A 15,077-nucleotide genomic window follows, 5' to 3' on the forward strand; every position below is an offset into this window, starting at 1 on the left:
CTGTATCTTCCATTCTTCAATATTTGTACTCAGATGTTATCAAGCTGCCTTATAATCGGATTCCACTGTTTCTAGAATTCAGTTATAGCCATCTAACAAGTTAACCTTAATGTATTTAACTTTGAGCTTACTAGGCTTTAAAGTAACTTGAAACTGATAGATGCTCCTCAAGCAGCTAATTCCTGGGTTTAATTGAGTACATGGAGTGGGGGGGGTCTCAGCAGAATTAAGTGTCCCTCCCCATCCACTCCCAGCAGAAACACTGAACACTTTATCTGTCTCCCCCTGCTTTCTCAGTATCACATCCATATTAACTACCCAAAGTCCTGTCAGGTTGCTTCTAAGGGAACTTTTCATACCCAGCCAGATTTGCTACAAATCCCCTCATCTCAGCCCGAATCTGAGGGATATGCCTATAATCAAGTATGAAATTAAAAGTCACTTAATATCCACCAGAAACTTTCAGTGAACTAATAGTTTCCCAACATTACACAGGCACATGTCAAATGTCTAATCACATCTAGTTTGGAAGTCCTTTGGAAGAAGGTCCTAGGAGGACATCACCATAATTCAGTTGCCCATATTCTAATACTGGAGGAGCTACAGACAGGTTAGCCTTAGTTTCAGCACTTCACCACTCAAGGGGACTCTCACATTGGGAGATCAATTCTGAATTGATCTCTCCAGTCTTTAGTTTCTTCCTTACTTGGTTACTGACCCATATGGTTAGCTTTCCCATATCATGATCTTCATAGGCCTGAGCCTTTTTGAAAGCCATTTAGGAACCTTTTTGGAGCTCAAGAGCAGAAATGGAATGGTTAAAAAGGGAAGACTAACCTGTGAGAGGCAGCCATCTGACATAACTGCCTCACAAAACTTCAGGTTTGTCTTTAAGTAGATAGGATTGGTGGTGGGCAAATATGAAAGACGGCCTAAGCCCATCTAATTAGACACAAGGAAGAAGTCTTAGAATACTGATGGAACTGTGATGACATGCATTTGGTCTTGTTCATTTCCTGACATGCAGCTTCTAAAAACCCTTGGAATCTCCAGAGTTATAGGCATGTCTTGTATGCTAATGAGATGACTAGTGGCTGGCATCACTAGATAGCTTCAGGATGAGGGCTGGTCAGAGACCAAAGCATAAGGCTAAAGACTTAATTGATCATGGGTGGGGCAATGATGTTGGTTATGCCTATATGAAGGCTCTACAAAACCAAGAACTGGGTTCTCAGAGCTGTCAAATTACTGAACACATGGAGGTGCCTGGAAGTGGCACGGCACACCCAGAGGGTATAGAAGTGGCACACCCAGAGGGTATAGAAGTGGCACACCCAGAGGGTATAGAAGTGGCACACCCAGAGGGTATAGAAGCCCCTTCCCACAGGTCTTGCCCTACACCCATTGCCATGGGTAAAATTTGGGTTCTGTGAACCTTTCTAGCAAGTTGAACTCAAGGGTGTAAGTAGGAACCCCAGTTTATAGCTGATTAGTCAGAAGCATACGTGACAGCCTTTATGTGCAACTGGTATCTGAAAGCAGGGGGGGTCTTGTGGGGCCGAGTGCTTGATCTGTAAGATATTATCTCCAGATAACATCAGAATGGAATTGAGACTCAGCTGGTGTCCGATAGAGAGCTGCTTGGTGTTGAGGAACACCTTACATATATCTAGTGTCAGAAGTATTCAGTTGTGAGGCTAGGAAATACGTTTTTCCCATCTTCATTAACTACCCATTAACTTCCTTAGTGCCAGCGTGTGGTGGCCATTTTCAACATGAAATGTTTCAATCCTGAACTCTTCAGCTTACACACTGCCATCATTACTGTCCTACACTTCAGAATTTCATTGACAGTCAAACATTATGGAATCTCGCATGACTAAGCAGCTGAATATTTTGTTTAGTTACATAAGTTTTCACTTTATAGAATTCTGTGCAGAGCCTTAGTTTACGTGAGTAGGAATTAGTAACTCAAAGTTACCCAACTCCTATGCAATTCGAGCCCTTGAATGCACTGTGGCGATATTCAATCCTTCCCCCTCAAAGAGTTAAAACTTAAGTCACAAGTTTTATTCATAGAGCATCTTAATCTGTATCTGTGCTAAGTTACTTATGGAGCTGCTGGTGAATACCCATTAGACATGCGCATGGTGCTTTTGGTAGAGCACTGAGCACACACTCGCTGACATCAGAAAGTGAAATTGAAGTTTCTAGAAGTGTTCTCACAGGATTGAGCTTCAGGCTTGAGCAGCTTTAAAGGAAGCATGTGCCAAAGGTTAAGTCCAAGGCATATTCATTTGAGGGAACTAAGAACCATCCTATGAAAGTATATCCAGACACTGCCAGTTTCAAGGAATCTATTTCCCCGCAGAAATCTCATAAGCAATCTTTAAGTGTTAATGTTACTTTCTAGTCCTGACAGTCACCTTTCTAGTCTTTCAAGCTTGAAATAAGTACCCTTTGCTCAGATCCATTAGTCAACAGAAGAGAAAGAGTCGAGTAGAGGAAGATAGATGGGGGAAGAAGCTAGAATGTAAGTAGGGGCTCGTATCAGCAGGTGCAATGAGCCTGACCAAGAAAGAGCTGAGTACACAGACAAGTCTATGGTTAAGCCTGGGCCATTCCTGCCCAGGCTCCACTTCTTAGCAGCCCAGGGCTGACAGAATAGGTAGAGAGGGCCCCCAGGTTTGCTCAGAGAAGGACACAGGTCTGAGCTTTGATTCAAAACATCAAAGTAGTTCGTTGATCTAAAAAGGTTTCACTTGTGCATCTCTTACATTCCATATTCAGTAAGATCCTTTTAACCTAGTGCATCATTGCCCAACCAATACACCACAGTAGGGAGCCCCTCTCTGAGCACTGTTGTGTTATGACATATCGACTGAGGCATTTATCCCAATCTTTCCCTCAGCTACCAATTCCAACCTTCCTAGGCCCCTAGTTTCTGATCCAATTCACTCTTCCACTTATAGCTTTGTCTTGCCTCTGCCTTACCGGTGCCTGGTGCCATTTCTTTGGAGAACATTCCCTTCAAACAGGAAGTTCATATCATCCTTTTAATCTCAGATGTACCTATATGGCTACCTTCCCTGTTGCTTGTCCCAAGCCTTACAAGTGGTATAGTTATTTGCACAGCAGTTGGAGCTAAGACAATGCCAACAAGCCTGACCTTCATTCCGAATTTAAGAACCAAATTCTAAGGTTACACAACCAAGATGGAAGAGCCTTTAGCACTTCTCCCCACTGTGCTTTTAGTTTATTATAACCACCTCTTGTCAAAGTATTTCCTAGGTTGTCTTCTAAGAATTATGGTTTAGAGGTCTTAACACTTAAACCCTCGACCCATTTTTTTTGGGGGAGGCAGTCTCACTGTCACCTAAGCTGGAGTGCAGTGGCAAGATCTTGGCTCACTGCAACCTCTGCCTCCCAGGTTCAAGCAATTCTCCTGCCTCAGCCTCCTCAGTAGAACTATAAGGCGTGCACCACCAGGCTCGGCCAATTTTTTGAATTTTTGGTAGAGACAGGGTTACACAGTGTTGGCCAGGCTGGTCTCAAAAACTCCTATCCCTCCTGCAATCTGCCTGCCTTGGCCTCCCAAAGTGCTGGGATTACAGGTGTGAGCCACCGTGCCTGGCCTTTAATCCATTTTTAGTTTTTGTATATGGTGAAAGGGGGGTTTTCCAGCTTTAATATTTTGCACATGGCTAGTCAGTTATCCCAGCACCGTTTATTGAAGTCTTTTTCCCATTGCTTCTCAGCCTTGAAGATCAGATGGTAGGTGTGCAGCTTTGAGTTATCTTTGTGTCTATTTTGTTCTAATATCAAACTGTTCTGTTATTGTAGTTATAAGTATCGAGTTTGAAGTTGGGTATCGTGATGCCCCCTAAGCTTTCTTTAGGATTGCCTTGGCAATTTGGACTGATTCTATGAGTTTTAGACAAGTTATAAATCTGTAAAGAATGACATTGGTAGTTTGATAGGAATGGCACTGAATCCAAGTTGCTTTGGACAGTATGGCCATTTTTATGATACTGGTTCTTCTAAATTCATGAGCACAAAAATATTTTTCCCACTTGTGTCATCTGATTTCTTTCAGCAGTGTTTTGTAGTTCCCTCCTTGTGGAGGTCTTTTACCTCACTGGTTAGCAGCATTAAGTATTTCATTTTTGTGACTTGTAAGTGGGATTGTATTCTTGGTTTCACTCTCAGCCTGGACACTTGGCATACAGAAATGATTTCTGCACATCTTGTATCCTGAAACTTTAGAACAAAGGGCTTCTAGAATTAAAAAGCTCTAAAGAGTCTTTACGACTTTCTAGGTATGAAATCATGTCAAAGAGGTAGTTTGACTTTTCCTATTTCTCTTGCCCCATTGCTCTGCCTAGAACTTCCAGTACTATGTTAAGAGTGGTGAGAGTGAGCATCCTTGTCTGTTCTAGTTCAAGGGAAATAATTCAAAGCTTTTGCCCATTTTGTACAATGTTGGCTGTGGGTTTGTCAACTTGATTTGAGGTATGGTCCTTTGATGCCTACTCTGAAGGTTATGAAGGATGTTGGATATTGATTGCTTTTTCTGTTTCTATTGAAGTGATCATGGCTTTTGCTTTTGATTCTGTTTGTGATGAATCACATTTGATTTGCATATGTTTAACCAGTCTTGCATCCCACGAATCAAGCCTACATGATCAGTGAATTAACTGTTTGGTGAATTAACTTTGGTAGATTAGCTGTTTTAGTGTGCTGCTGGATTCAGTTTGCTTAGTATTTTGAGGATTTTTGCATCTGTGTTAAGGAATACTGGTCTGAAGTTTTACTGTCTGCCAGATGTTGGTGTCAGTCTGATGCTAGCTTTGTAGAATGAGTTGGAGGAGCCAAACCTTCATTTCTCACAAGTTTCATGATTAGTATTTTTTGGAGGCAAGGGAGGGCATTTCTGGTAGAATTTGTTTGAGTCCAGCTAGTCCAGGATTTTTTGGTTGGTAGGTTCTTTGTTACTGATTCAATTCAGAAGTTGATATTGGTCTATTCAGGGTTTGACGTCTCCTGATTTATTGGGAGATTGTGTGCTTCCAAAGAACTTACTCTGGATTTTCCGATTTGTGTGCATAGAGTTGTTCAGTCTGAGGATCTTTAATGAATCCCACAGAAGAACAGACACTGGAAAGGCTGCAGAGAAAGGGAATGCTTAACACTTGGTGGGAACATAAATTAGTCCATCCACTGTAGAAAGCAGTCCAGAGATTGAGGAGCAGCTATCAATTTGACCCATTCCTATTACTGGGTATATACCCAGAAGAAATTCTACCGAAGAGACACATGCACTTATTCATCAGTGTGTCCTTCACAGTAGCAAAGACACGGAATTGACCCACGTTCCCATCAATGGTAGATCGGATAAAGATGCGGTATATATACACCATTGAATATTATGCAGCCATGACAGAATGAAGTGGTTCTCTGCAGCAACATGGAGCTGGAGGCCATAATCCCAGGCCAGTTAACAGAGGAACAGAATCAGATACTGCATGTTCTTGCTCATAAGCCAGAGCTAGACTTGAGCACACATGGACATAAGTGTGGGAACAGACGCTGGACTAGAGGGTAGAAGGATGAGTTGAAAAACCTGGGTACTATTCTTTACTGCCTGGATGACAGGACTTATACTTCAAACCTCAGCATGATAGTCCTGTAGACCTATCGTAAGAGTCCCACGTACAAATCTGCACATGTACCTTGTATCTAAGGAGTCGAAGTTTAGATGTAGAACTAGGTCCTAGCAACCAGTGTCTCCCACTCCAATAAATCAGGGCAGGTTCCACCCACATATGGTCCCTTAAGAAGGGGCACTGGCTCTACTTCCAAGCATGCTTAGAAGACTCTCGTCATGTGCAAAGGCCACTTAATTTGCCCATTTAGGCAATTACCCTAAACAGGTGAGTTTGTCATACTTTTGTCAGTGCAAACGTTTGCCTCTTGAAGACAAAACTGCATCTTCACTTCTAGATTATGTAAAAGATGTGGGTAGCTAAGCTGGAAGAGATAGCTGAAATAGTTAATTTTTCTGGCCAAGTATGAAAACAAAGCATAGAGAAAAGGAATTCCTCTACTTGGGGGGTGTGTGTAGTATATGTAGTGAGCACATGGCAGGAGTCAATTTGTCCCAAGGTAGTTCAATAGTTGTCAAAGTTATTTTAGTGCCTAATGCTGGGCACTAGTAGTGAATGATGGTAAGCAAAGAGCCTACCCCTTGTATGTATGTGCACATGACGTCCTAAGGCAATAATGATAGTTCAAGAGACTTAGGTCGAACTGAGCAGCTCCAGAGAAGTGAGAAAAGCTAGGCCCCCCTCCATAAGGATACTACATAGTTGCCCGAGAAAGAGTTTCTCCATTCTACTTCATTATTGTATTACCACCTGTGGCAGTAGGAATCAGCCTAGATGTCCATAACCCAAGGAACATAAGTAGGGAGATGTGCAAAGCTAGCCGGACAAGATCCAAGTCCACTTATGTCAAACATGCAGCCAACATTACATTTTACATGAGAATATACAAACTAGAATATTTGCCTATGGTGAGGAAATGGAAGTAGAAAAACTGAAGCCTTGCATGGATTAAGTGCATTGAACTAAGGGCTACATTTAACTCCCAAGTGTCAGGAAGATTCCTCTTTAGTGAAGGTAAGGATTAAGTCAGTGAATTCTGTAGGAGGAAGAAAATTTAGTTTCAGGAGATGTGTCAGACTCTGAAAAGCATAAGTCAAAGCTCTCCATTCCCTGCTCCAATTAACCCCCAAACATGACCTGCCACAGAGCCTTCGAAAGAAATTTGTGAAGATAGGCTAGAATCATCCTGGTTTTTCCAGTCTTAGCTGAGAAATATGGACCTTAGATAGGGTAATTTCTGTAACTCCTTATACTGTAGGATTACAAGATCCCCTTATCCATTGGAAGTTCAGAGATGGTGTTTGCTATCTGGCCTGTCTTCGCATAGGTGTCCCTATAATTGAGTCTTCCCATTGTTAGGAAGGGAAGCAGTCATATCACCTTTAGGGTCTTTAGGTTTATTCTGAAGTTTAAGTCATGAGGAACATGGCACTATGACAGGCCTATCATTAGGACAGTCACTAGACAGAAGATGGATTGGCTCCTCAGTCTGTTAGCTGTCTGATTTTCAAAGCCCTGCCTAGATAATGGTATAAGCATTCTTGACCAGGAAGAGGGGGTCATATGTGTCAAAGGTATAAAGGGGCCTTAGGTAACAGCTCAGGAACAAGAGGTGGCTGTTCAAAGTTAACAGGATCACTACAGAATATGACCTTGTTGTCCTTCCCCTTCCTACCATACCTATCCATTAAGCAAATGGCACTAGAAGTTTGACTTAGGTGAATTGGGCAGGTTAGGGAAATCCTGCCCTTTAATGGAATCTTCCCAATGAAAACCATTTATAGTGAACTATCTGAACAGCAAGCTGAGGCTGAGCATTTAAGATAGGAGTCAGTCGAATTTCATTCTGAAACATAGGAACTGGAATGAAAGTTTACCCTATGGCAAGGTATCGATCATCTAATTTGAAGAGGCCATGTCTCCTTCCTTGGAGGACTCAAGTCTAAGTGACCAGGTCAGGTAATGCAACGACTTCCAGTGGACAAAGCACTTTAAAAGCAGTGAGCCAGAAGGGAGAACTTTAGTCCTGAAGAGCTTTGACAAACTTCTAATCACGCTGAAGATTTGTGCTCAGCTTTCACCTATCCAAACACTAGCAACTGGTGAACAGAAATCCAAGATTACTCCAGCAACAAGGCAACTACACTTGAAGATTAGAAACTTCAACTCTACTTTTCTTATGTAAAAAGAGAACATGGAAGACAACTGGTTGGAAACCAGGAACTGACTGCCCCAAAAGCACAGTAGAAAGTAGTCATAAGTGCACTCCAAGTGCTATATTTCAGAACAAATTCTTGTAGTGCCCCCTCCTCATTGATCCTGTTCCCCCATCCCACTCCAGCCATATGCAGTGATGACAGAACCAGGCCAGATAAGGTTCGTGGGTCCTCAAGCTGACACTTCCTTATTTTTCCCTGCAAGCAAGGCTTGGGTTTTGTCTTCCTACCTAGGCGAGATAGATGTCCCAAAAAATGTTCTTGTCCCTGTTGGGCTGGCTGCTTCTCTTGGGGGGCCCCTGGACCCTTCTACTGGTTGGTTGCTGGTCCCTGGTCCCAGCCAGGCTTTTTGTTTCTGAAAAGCTATAACCCTGTAAAGCCCTGTCCCTCCAGTTTTCAGGAGAGAGATTTATAACCTCTACCCAACCTATATAATAAACCCAAGTTCTGATGGATCCAGGAAGATCCGGATTTGATTTTCTTGAATGTCAGAAGTGAACTTATATAAGCTCTCTACATGTCAGGTCACAAAAATGGAAGTCCAGTTAGGTTAATTTCGAGTAAGAGCATCAAGTCAGTAAGGTTGATGGTTCAGCAAGTTATCTTAGAAACTTAGAGATTAAACTTCCCTTCTTTAAGATGGAAGCTTAAACTTGTCCTAGAGGTTTCATTCTATTAACCAAAGGAGGCCTTCCTAGAGTGAAATTCAACTAATAAAGCAAGTTACTGGCAGTCTGGATATGAAGCAAGCTTTTAGTTTGAGGTTATCATAAGGGTAAAATTAGTACGCCTGCAACATTGCTAATATGCTCCTTTCTAGACAAGATTGTGAAAAATTTAATGTTTAGGAGTTGAAGTAGGAAAATTAGTTTGTTCTGAAGTTATGAATACAGGCATTGTCTGTAGGGATCTGAGACTTACTCCGGGGTTTTCATCTTGAAGATCTGTCTGTGGGGTTTCTTTGCCGATTATGGTTTCTTAATAGGAACACAAATGATTGCCAAGTTTACGTGTATGTGAGAATATGGGGACCTGGAAAAGGCCAGCTCTGTTCCTGTCTACTGGGAGATACTTGATCTCTTGGAAAGCAGTTAGGATAAAGCAATCAAGCTCTGCTGCAGAGCTTCCACAAAGGAAAGTGACTCGGGTATTCCAGAGCAGTAGACAAGATCAGGGACTGACAAGCGATTCTGAACAGTCCAGTGAATCAGGACAGGGTTTGCTTTCACCTAAGGTTTCCCACAGAAGTAACTCAAAGTATGGCACAGAAGGCACCATTTCTTCCCCTGGGCTACCTCTTAGATTGAGACTTTCAAGTTGCCAAGAGCTTGGGTTATCAAGGTGCTACAGTTCTCGGGAAAGGCCAAGCTACATAGGCTATGAGCTAGTCCAAACCTTACCCCCAGGGTCCACCCAAGGGAGTCTGATGGACCAGAAAGGAAAGGAGCAGTAGCCAAGTGTTCAGGCACTTGGCCATCTCTATAAGGAACACATGGGCTCTGACAAGAAGGCTGAGTGGGAGTCCCTGTAGAGCCAGGGCCTTCCAATATCATTCCTGCCAGAGGCCTCCACTTGGCGAGCCAGCCATATTAAACCCCCTTTTTCCCACTGCTGCTCACTCAATTCCAGGACAAATATGAGTTACCCAACCAAAGGCTACACAATTTAGTGGCAAAGCATGGGACACTAGGAACCAACATGGAAGAGGGAGATGTGCCAAGCCTTGAGGATAGCTTACACTCGAGGCATGGGGCTGTGCAGAGGGGAGCCTTCCTCAAACCACCACACCTGGAACTGAAGCTAAGCGCGATATAGGCAGGGGAGGAGTACAGGGCCGTCAGTCAATAGTTAGCTACAGAATTGGCAGTATGCCCAGCTAGCTTCCTACTAATCACCACTGAAGCCTCATGGCCCAGAGATACTTATTTTAACAGGTCAGATTCTCAGCTTTTGGAGAAGCTTAAGTAACTCATCCAAGACAAGAAATGTGGCAGGATCCAGGCCAAAGCTACTTCTGGCCCCGAAGCCTGTGACCTGAGCATTTTGGCCATATGGACCATCACACTGCCCTGCCACTGAGGGTCTAATTAGGGAAAGCCTGGAAACTAAGCTTTGTCATGAGTGGCTTTCCCTGTAGAAAGTCCAGAAATTGTATTCTACCTAGTTCTGGTGCCATCCATCTGACATCTAGCATAAGTAGGATACAGAAAGCCTAGAACAATTGGGTTAACTAGCTCATCAGCAATAACAGCCTTGAGTCCATCCGCATCACAAGTCTGCTTCTACAATCAACACATTCAACACATTCTAAGTTTATCAGCTGAGCAGGCCAGGACCCTCTCAGGACTAGAACTCTCGATTTTGTAAGCTTCAGATTTGAGCCTGGCAGAGCCCAACATTCCCTCAACTGACACTGGTTCCATATCCATACCACATAGCTTCCAGGCTCAGAAGTAAACTCAGCCATGTAAGATTTTAGGCACCTACAGGGACCTGGGTTTAAGTCACTGTCACTTGCCCACCCTTGCCTTTTTGCCTGTCCCCAGGAACTTGCTGCTAAAACTAAGTGTTAGAGCTGAAAATCTAAACGCCTGGCCATCTCCCCCCAGCCCTTACTCATAAGTTACAGCCTTGGTTATTCAACCGTGAGACCAACAGTTCATTGTTGCAGCAAGTAGCACCTGTAGACTAGTTAGCAAGCCTTCCTCAACCTGAGTGGTTCTATTCCTCTAGATAAATCTTTCATTGAAGCAGCTAATGCAGATTATGTGAACCTTCCTGGATTACTGACCCACGTTTGACCTTGCCAGATTGTTTATCACCAACCACACTGAGAACCCCGAGAAGCTAAGCCAACTTTTCATGTACACCTTGAGAGGACATTTGATATTTGAAGAAACTTGAACAGGGTCATACAATTCTAGGTGGAAGGTCTGGGCAGGTGAGTGCTAAGCAGACAATCAGGCACCACAGCTGGATTTAGAGAACCTGCCAGGCTACGAGGAGGTATAAGGCACACTTAGGTTCGAGTGATACACCTGTTACAGATGAGCAGGAGTACCACGCTGCAGGAAGAGTGCAGGTGCTAAGACATCCTTGACAAGCTCAGGGGTACTCTGCCAGTTACCATTTACTGAGCACATACTAAGATGTGCGCTGCACTATATCTGCAGTCATGTAATCACAAGCCTCAGCTTAAGCCACTTTTCCAGGTTGTTACTCACCTGAGTCCAGAGCCATTAAGTAGATCCCAGGTGAACTTAAGCCCATATCCCCCAACCACCGTCACATTACACTGTGACATTATTTCCAAATACAGGACCAGAGATTGATGCCCTGGTCAACAGTGGTTCCATAATAGAAGTAGATCTAATCCTGAATCCAGACTCAGGCACTCCTGCGCCTCCAATCTGGAAGTAATTGTTCCTGAAGCACTTCAAATGGCCTCCAGAAGGGATACTTTAGGAGTTTTAAGTTCTTGCACTTTGGCCCAGAACTAGCTCACGGCTAGGCAGACTCCACACTGCCTGCCCTTGCCCAGTTTTCAAGGCAGTCCAACACTTCCCACGCAGCTTACCAGTTCAGCAGGCTGAGCCACCTCCAGGACCCTGTTTCTCCCACTTCCCAGGCCCAGCCACATCAAGTGGCCAGTTGCCTATCAACTCCGAGGTTCCCCCTTCTGTGCATACTTAGGCTTTATTTGCGCCTCTAAAGCCTTCAGCCTGAGTTTGATAATGGGTCTCTCCAGATTATTCTCTGACCCCTACTGCACCCGAGTTTTGTTTCTGCCAACATACTGCATTAGTACTGGGAACTGCCAGGGAGAGCACCCACATGTAGCTCTCGATTGTGGAGGAACACTCATCCAGGTAGATGATAGCATGCCAGGCCATTACTGTCAGCTGTGGTGTGGGCTCCAAGCTCCTCAGGTGAGGTAGGCGAGTATGGCATCTCGGACCTAAAGCCATCAGGGAGTTTTTCCAGCTTTTTAATTATGCTTCTATTAGAGAAATTCCCATCAGTCCAGTCCCTAACTTAGGATCCATCCCAGGGCAGTGCCTGAGGAAGGGATTATGAGCAACACCCACAGGGGAAAACCATAGTTTTCAAGGTTGATACTGTAACTACCATCTGGTGTTCCAGTTCAATCTACATTGGTATTCTCTTCAGCTGTAGGAGACGTAGGGCTTCAAGGTTTAAGAGCTTTGGGCAGATTCAAATTCATGTTTCTATCTGGCTTTTGCAACAGCACACCTGTTCGTTTTTATCAGTGGTGGGAAGAGATTTCAGGACGATTTTTTTCAGAGCAACCCTGTAGCTGCTCGTTTCTGAAGGAGCATATCAGAAGACTTAAGGGATAGAAAAGCAAGGGGCCACCATCCCCAAGACCCGGTCACAGAAGCCAGGCTACGGGTTTGCTCAAGGGTACAAGGACATTGGTGACAGCAGGGAAGTCTCATTTGTCATCTTACAAGACGCCAAAAAGTCACTACCTGCTAGAAGTTTTTGAGTTGTTTGTGAGTCGGAGACAGCAAGTCACCCCTCAAGTTCCTATACTGCAATTCAGGCCCACCTGTACAACCCCTTATTACCTAGGAAAGCTTAAGAGCTATAAGGACTCTAGCAGAGCCAGCCTCCTCACTCCATAGGGCCACTTATCCTAAGCAACCCACTCCTAAAGAAGGTTCACTCATGGGAGAAAGCTTTCTCTAGTATGTTTTTAGCTACCAGAGTTTTAAGCATTTTCCCCCAGTTATATAGTCCCCCATGAGTTTCTCCTAGTAAGGAGACAGAAAAGCAGGGGATTTGAGGACAGGATTCTAATAGACCCCAAAAAGGGCTCCTGCCTTTAGTCAGCCAGCTTGCACGTTAGGAAGCTGCAAGTCACATGAACGAGGCCGTCAGAGGCAGGCTGCTTCATGTACTGTGGCTTAACTATACAAGCAAAGAAAAAAGCCACCCAGGAAAATTCAGAGGTTGGCTTTCGGAGACCACCGCCCTGCCCTGTCCCCAACTCCCTTTCCTACCCAGGAAAACTTCAGAGAGGTCGGCTTTCAGGAAACCACCGTTCCACCCCGCCCCCCACCCCCTTTCCCACAACATTCCTCTTCAGAAAGAAAGAGAGAAAGAAAAAGCCTTTACACAACACTTCCTAGCTTTTCCCTACTTTCTTCACTACAACCCAGGGAAGCACCCAACACACAGGACCACCCACTCAGCTTCCACCAGCCACAGGCCCTCCCGACTGCAGGCAGCATGGGCCAACCTTCGCCCTTTTCTAGACGGTGAAGGCTAAGTCCCACCCCCCTGCCTCAAAGCACTCTGGGTGCGCCCCTACTCCTCTGGTTTCTCATTGGCTCTCTCACTCTCAATCAACAGCTAGTTCCCAGCCCCTCCAAGCATTTCCTGGTCCACGTAACCAATAACAGCAACAAGAAGTGGAGGTTTATTGTCTGGCTATAGACAGCCCGAGAAAGAAAGTTAGCTTCCCACCCCCAGCAGCTGCGGTGATTGGAAAACGAGCCTGAGCTTCTTCACTGAAAGAATATATTATTATCCGTTGGGTTCGCCCTACTTCCCTGTTAAGAATCACCTGAAGCGCCTAAAAATCCTCGCGTTTCAGGGCTCTGCCCTGGAAATGATGATTTAGAAGGTTCTGGGGGAGGGCCTAGGAGTCTGCGGGTTTTAATAAGCACCTCCAGGATTTGTGTCTTCGGGGAAGGTGGCGTAATGCTAAAGAGTTGGTATTCAAAAGTTTCTTTCCAAGAAATTGCTTCTGTTACAATGTTACGTTTATCCCAATATTCTCTGTTAGTTGCTCCTTTAGAGTTGAATTTCTCCAGCAGCTCCCACAAGTAAGCAGTTTTTCCTGGAAAGGGAAATGTAACAGTTTAAGAGGGGGCTGGCTAGTCTTGATTTTCACAGTACACCGTCACCCCACCACCTCCTCAACCAGTGAGCCACAGATGTGTGTGGGGTGTCCATTATCAGCCTGTTCAGCTGGATCGGTTTGTGACCCTAAAGTGAATCTCCAGGCTGAGTAGGATGATAGTGTAGGCAGAAGCCTTTTAAAGGAGGGAACTGGGGTGTGGAATGAGAAAGTTTCAGAGCCTCTCTGGGCAGGCCTGGGCAGCCGAAAGACTATGGGAATACACAGGCTTTTGGGAAGAAGGTGGCTTTTGGTGCACCATGGGCTTTGGCGAGAGAACTTGATTTATTCCCACCCTAGTATCAGAAATGCTCCGAGAGAGCAAAGATTAAATACCGTGGTGTGTTCCTCCAGGTTCACTGTGGGAAAAACCCTATGTTCAGGGGCTGGCTGGCAGAAGGTGCTGGCATCCACACCCTTGTCAGAACCCTCCATAGACTGAGCAGCTAAATCACCCACGCTGATGGAGCTTTCCTGCAATACCAGACCCTGGCATTCATGAAGGGAAGTCTCAGGGTAGGCATTTTGTGGAAAAGAGAGAGGAAGGAAGGATTTCTTGGGGTTAACAGAAAGTGGATGTAAAGGGAATTCTCCAGTCTTGCACCGCTAACATGGTGCAATATACACAAACAGACGATTCGTGCTTGTGGACAAAACTGACCTCTGAACTGGGGTGAGTGATAAACCAAAGTTGTGAGGCCTGAGTAGGGTCCTCGTGCCCAGAGGAGAAAGAGAAAAAACAAAGGAACCCTTTCCACTAAATTCACCAGCTGTCTTCTGATCCAGTTAATTAACTGGGAAAACTAAATTAAACCCTAAAGCCTTATTCATCTTTGAGGGGACCTTTGATATCTCTGAGCCCCGATGGCAGGGAGTTGGGCAGTGCTGGGCTGGAACATCTCCATGGACAGCCAAGCAGCATTCTGTTAATCATGGCTATTAAACTGCTTTCTTGGGAGTTGTTTTTGATCCATGTGGAATAGATTAAGAGTGTTTTGAATCCCCTAGAGTTTCCTGTGGAGCATGATTAGAGATGCATTGGAATAGGAATTCAGGTCAACGCTTACTTTGAGATGTCTGAAGAGTATGGCCAAGCAAGGGGGAGGGTAGAGGGAGTGGAGTGGTGGAGATGAGGAAGGTAGGGACACTGGCAGGATGAGGGGGCAAAAGAATGAAGATTTTTTGTGAGGAGGCGAATGAAAGAGAAGGACCCACAGGGGAGAGAGAAATGGAGAGTGAGAGAAGCAACGAAATGAGAAGTGAGTA

Source organism: Theropithecus gelada, chromosome 4, assembly GCF_003255815.1.
Source record: "Theropithecus gelada isolate Dixy chromosome 4, Tgel_1.0, whole genome shotgun sequence".
Lineage (NCBI taxonomy): Eukaryota > Metazoa > Chordata > Mammalia > Primates > Cercopithecidae > Theropithecus > Theropithecus gelada.